Raw genomic sequence first — 6,408 nt, 5'->3', positions numbered from 1 at the left:
AATTTTCTTCATAATATCCTAAGACTGGAAACAACCTATATCTCCTTTATCATTGAAAGGATAAACAAAGGTAGAATATTGGTGCCCTGGAACACTACTAAGCAATACTTAGTAATGAATTACATATACACAAAAATGTGGATACATTTCAAGAATGGTAGACTTGCCTGAAAGAAACCGGACATAGAAGAATGCATACTGTATGATTGCATTATATGGCTTTCTTTAAAAGAAAAATACCATCCATAGGGTCAAGAGATCAGTGGTTGCATGAAACCAGGCATAGAGTAGGGATAAACTGGGAAGAGCCACAAGGGATATTTATGAGGTAATGGAAATAGTCTGTTTATTAATTATGGTGATGGATATATGAGTGTATGTATTTTTTAAACTCATCAAAAAGTTCACTTAGAAAGGGAGAGTTTTATGATATGTAGATTACACCTAAGTAAATGTTTTCTTTTCTTTTTTTTTTTTTTGATAAACAGTGTATATCAAGCCAGATTGTATTTAGTCCACAGTGGCAAATAAATACATGCAAGTATGCATATATACATACACAAAAACATAAATAAATGATGTATCTGCTCCCAATTCCTCCACTGTTATACAATTATTTATGAAAATATGTTCATGTGGTATAGATTTTAGAACACCTACTTTGTTTCAGGCAATTGCCTAGGTACAGGGAATATATTGATATATATAAAGTTGAGATAGACTTTATCCTCAAAGCCTGCATGAAGTCATATTCTTACTTTAACTTATACAGGCATTTTCCCCAAGACAAGTAAATGCAAAACTCTTCCATTGGTATCTCCATAAATATATATCTTAAAATGTTGCAGTAAGCTGAATATATATTTTATCAATACAAAACATTTAGACTGCAAATAGTGTCTTTACATAAAAAGGTCAGTTAAAACATATTCCTGAAGTCCATACATTTTAATATTATTTCTAAGAGGAAAATCACACAATTATGATGTCTACACTTTCATAAACTATATGTAACTTCTAAGTAATAAACATCTATCTTAATAATTTTTCTAAACTTTAAAGGTGTATGATGCAAACTATCTTTCCCCTTTCTCTCATTTTTGAAATTCCACTTTAGTATTTTGACTATTATTAAAAGCTATAATTCTAAAACACATCAAAATACTAATAATTGTTTTAATTTTTCCTTTAAAAAATGAGATGACACTAACTACATTTTTGCACATGCTATATTCACTTAACATGATAATAGTTTCCTTAGCCATGACATTAAATATTCTCCAAAAGTGAGTAAATAACCTTCCACCTAGAGTTAAACCATATTTTATATAACCAACATCTATCATTGGATATTGTAGATTTGTTTAATGCTTTACAATAATAACCTATGATAACAAATTAATAAATTCATGTCTGCATCATCAATTATGTGTTTAGAAAATTGGTGAATGGATTATGAGTCAGAAGACATGAGCATTTTTAATACTAGTGATGAATATTTTCAAATTGATCCCTTGGAAGAATGTATCATTTTAGTCTCCTTCACTGAGAGTATGTTCAAATAATTCACTTATTTTTTTATTTTACTGACAATAATTTTTACTTAATTTTCATTTTTTAATTAATGTATTTTTCTTGTTTTTTAGTATGAGAGAGGTAGAGTTTTACTGGGAACATTTACTTCCAAGAGCACACGTCTGTCAAGGCAAGAATGGTGTCATTGGTTTCAGTCTGCTTCAGAAAATTTCATTCTACTGATAAGTGACAGTACATTAGCAACATTAAGGTGAAATTTCTGCATGTCCATCATTCTGTTCTACCTCCTGTTTTTCTGTATTCCAACAGAAAGATGCTGGCAAAATGTGAATATTAATTTACTATTTCACCATTTTACTCATTTGAGGAGCATCACTGAACAGGCTATGTGTGGGTTATCCTGCATCCTGACTTTTACTCACTGATTAGTGTTGTGGTTTTGTGATTTCTACCAAAAAAAAAAGAAAAAGAAAGAAAATTAACTACTTGAGACTGTCATTTATTTAGCTTATAGAGACTCAAGTGAGACAGCAATGATAAATTATGGAGTTTTAGAAATAATAGAGATATGAAGATAATACTGTTAAAATACAACTAGGTAACAATTTTGACCACAGAGCATCACACAGGTATTTTATTATTACTCCATGTTACATTAACTCATTTAATTTCTTAGCTCCTTATGAAGCAAAGTTTTAATCTCTACATTTATACTGTTCTGAGAGCTTAATCAACTGGTCACACAACTAATTAGCCCTGGTCACACAACTAATTAGCCCTGGTCACACAACTAATTAGCCCTGTGGTAAGTCAGTTGAAGTGTCAGTATACATTTCTCCTTCTCTGCTTAATTATAGAACCCTAGTATTTTTTGAGGTGTGTTCTTCTGTTACATAATGACACATGCATCAAGGACAGCTGTGCATAATGCCAAGCTCCAGAAAGTAAATCTTATGAGAACCAGCCTTGTGGTATTGCCCTGATCAAGGATTAGACCCATTATATAAGCTGGTCCAATAGGATCACAGGAAAAGGCTTATACTCCATTCTTGAGGAAGAGGTTTGCTTTTAAGGGCTTCTGAATATGAATAACAACTGTCCAAATTGTCATTTGCATCCATCTTGGAACCATGTAACACTGATACTAAATGGCAGAATATAGAAGAAATTCTCGATTTCTCAGTGACATCATTTAGTTGTTGATCTAACGGCATCAAGAAAATTAAGTGAAGTATAAATTTTCTTATTTTTTAAAAAGTCAGTTTGAATCACATTTCCATTACTTGCTGTCTAGATCATTCGATTTGTTCCTCTGGCCTATCAGAGGCAACAGTCATCCTCTTTCAATTGCCCTATATTTTCCAGAAGGTAGGCTAGCTTCATTTGGGGAAAATCCCTCTTGGGTAAATTTGTGATTTAAAGAGAAGCAAATAGCTTAACGGCTTAAACTGGAAATCCTGACTATTAAGACTAACAGGAAACAAACGGTAAAGTTGTTCATATTTGAGAAAATTTAATATTGATCCAATTTCCAAAAAATATATAAGAAAAGGACTTTTGCATGCATATTAAGGAGAAAAAAATCATAGCCAATGGTGAGTTTTAAGAGATGTCTAAGTAATATATTGAAAAAGACAAAGAAGACAACACATACAATGGTGACAGATTCTCAAAAGCATATCAAAATCATATTTATCCAACTTATTAAGCAAGTTTCTCCAAACCACAAAGATTCCAGTCAGTAATCCTGGCTAAAAATTTTATGTGGGAAGTAGGATAAATTATGGACTTCTAGTCTGTGATATTCTGCCACCAAACCAAATCAAGTTTGTTCGTGTGTGTGTGTGTGTGTGTGTGTGTGTGTGTGTGTGTTTGAATCTTATGACTCTCAGCTACATGCAGTGCTGTTTGTGTAACTCCTGTCCTTTTAGCAAGCACCCCCATGACATAAAAGGTTGGAGCATCACACATTCAGTACAGAGCAAAGAACATTTTATATGTGATACTATATTATTAATATTTTAATAATATAGTGAAGAAGTTTAAAAGGTAAATGTTAAGAAAATCTAAATTTGTTTTTGCTGCTTTATTTTAGCTGTTACTGAACAATGCTTTTGAATGTACCTCAGTGCTTCTCAAACCTACCTGGCATTTAGAATCACCAGGAGAGACTTATTTTCCCCAGCAAGTTAGGGACCCAGTGCTGTAACTCCTACTGTCATGGGGAATATATGCATTCTATATAACAAAGTCACCATAATAAAATCTTTGATAAGAAAATATGTCAGGGAAATTAACTCACTTTTTTAAAAAAAGGATTCCTCAAAATTTGAAGATAGAATTTGGAGATAGACAATCTCATTTTTTTCCTCTTTTGGCTTATGTTTGAAGCAGTCAGGGAGATAGCATGGGCACAAGACACCTAAATTTGGGTTTAAATCCCTGTTTACCATGTCATTACTTTGGCAACCTTGGGTAAGTTGTATGATTTATTGGACTGTTACCTTCCTCATCTGTAATATGGTAATAATAACAAAACACATGTTACAGGGTTGTGACTGTTAAGTGGAAGAGCATCTGTAAAGGCATTTAATGATGCCTGGCATAATCAGCCTCTCCCTATTGTTCTAATAATAAGTTTTGTAATTGCTTGCTGTCTCACTGACTTCCACTCTGAATTTCAGGTTGAAATTTCAGTCTAACATCTTCCAGTGTACAAGAGAAACAGTATCTTTTTATTCCTGGGCTTCAAATCAATATCTTAAAGGCTCAAGGGAAAAATCAAAACAAAATAAAGCAAAAAAATCCCAGCGAACTAAACTCATCTTACTACTGTCCTCACAGCAGTCTCATTGTATGAAATCAGTGGTTAGCTCCTGTTGTTTTCCCTGTTTAGCCTTCCCTCTTTTCTGGTAACACAGGATATAAGCAAAATTTCCTGAAGATTTCCACCCTGACCAGGACATCTAGAATTCACTTAATCCTCTACAAATCCAATGGTCCTTTAAAATCTTTCTGCTCTTCTTTCTCTCCTCATCTTCACCAGGAAGGCTCAGCAATCCTAAACAGCCAAGCAACAATTACAACAACCAACATCTGCCATTCATGGGTGCTTTCCATGTGTCGGGATCTGAAGTGAGACCTTTATAGATGCTGTCTCTTTCAATCCTCCCAAGTTTCCTGTGGATTATGGGTAATTCAGACACGGAGGAACTTGCTCAAATTCAGCTGGGTGACATCTGGCAGAGCTGGGAAGTATGTAAATGTCTATCTCACTCCACAGCCCAGACTCTTAATCGGCACTCTTCCATCTCAAGGCAAATTCCTAGATGGCTTACAGTTCCTATTAGCCAGGCAATTAACATCGCAAGAATTTCTACTTCAACCCGTGCCTGCTGTTTGAGAGCATACTGAAATGATTCTTTCCTTGGCAGTTGGGCAAATTTAAATTTTTACCTCCAGCTTATCAAAATAATCTCCACATTGTAAGGCACTAATCTATCCACAGTGATTTTTTTTTTTTTCTCAGAAAGCTTTTTGGTCAGACCCTGGCCTCTACTTACAGAGCAAGTGAAGCTATATCCAGACTTCAAAAAGATTACATATTTTTTTCTGTTTATATTTTCCATTTATAAAGCAAAATTTAAGACTGCAACTTCCCACCAGCACTCTATCCCTTTTTCTTGCTTTACTAACAGTTATCATCTTATAATATACTGTGTAATTTACTTGCCTCTTTTGCTCATTAGCTCACAAAATGCAAGCTCCATGAGGACAAAAGTTTTGCCAGTGTTGTTTGCTGCTATATCCTCCACATCTAGAGCAATATGTAGCATATAATAGTTGTTCAATGAATACTTACCTAATTAAGTAAGCAAAAGTCACAGTAAATATATATATTTTTAATTTTGAAGAGTACTAAAATCTACAATACAGTTATCAACCAAGATTATTTCCTGGGCATTCATCTCATAGTATAATAGCTGGGTTCTAGAGCCTTTACTGGGAATGCTAAAATGTTTTTAAAGTGGCTTTACCAATTTTTGTTTCCACGATGAATAAGAATTTCATTGAAGCCACACGCAGACCACTTGGCATTGTCAGACTTTTTAAATTGTTTCCAAATCTGATAGATGTAAAATGATATTTCACTGTGGTTTCACTGGCATTTCCTTGGTAATTACTAAGATGGGACATCATTTCATATAGCTATAAAGATTTATTCTTTCTCTTCTATAAATTTATTTTTCCAATTTTTTCCTAATGGATTATTTTTTTTCTTATTGATTCAGAAGAGTCTATGATATACTTTGGATAATAATCATTCATAGGTTATATAAGTGGCAAAAATCTTCTAGTAAATAGTTTGATTTTTTATTTTATTTTTTAGTGACTTCTCACAAAGAGAGGTACTTATTCATTGTAGTTTAATTTATTAGTCTTTTTCGGCATGGTTTATAATTTTTGCCTGTTTTAAAAGAGATTCCCACAGAGATACATTTCTATTTTGACCTCTAAAAAGTTTACAGTATTAGTTTTGCCTTACATATTTGGTTATTTAAGGCATCTGGGACTGATTTTTATGTATGGTGTGAGGCAGAGGCGTATTTAATGTTTTTATTCAAATGAATAACAAACTCTTCCATAAATATTTATTGAAAATTCTATTCTTAACCCAATGATATGTAATGCCATCTCTTTTATATATCAAGTATCTCTATCTTTTTTCAAGTGCCCAATCGTCTATATAATTTCAAACAATATTCCTTCATATGGCAAGAAATCCTTAGCCATATTTTTAATCTATAAAACTTTATACAGGGGCTTCCCTGGTGGCACAGTGGTTGAGAGTCCGCCTGCCAATGCAGGGGA

Source organism: Lipotes vexillifer, unplaced genomic scaffold, assembly GCF_000442215.2.
Source record: "Lipotes vexillifer unplaced genomic scaffold, Lipotes_vexillifer_v1.1 scaffold1893, whole genome shotgun sequence".
In the NCBI taxonomy this organism is placed as follows: Eukaryota; Metazoa; Chordata; class Mammalia; order Artiodactyla; family Lipotidae; genus Lipotes; species Lipotes vexillifer.
This window is presented reverse-complemented; position numbering follows the sequence as displayed.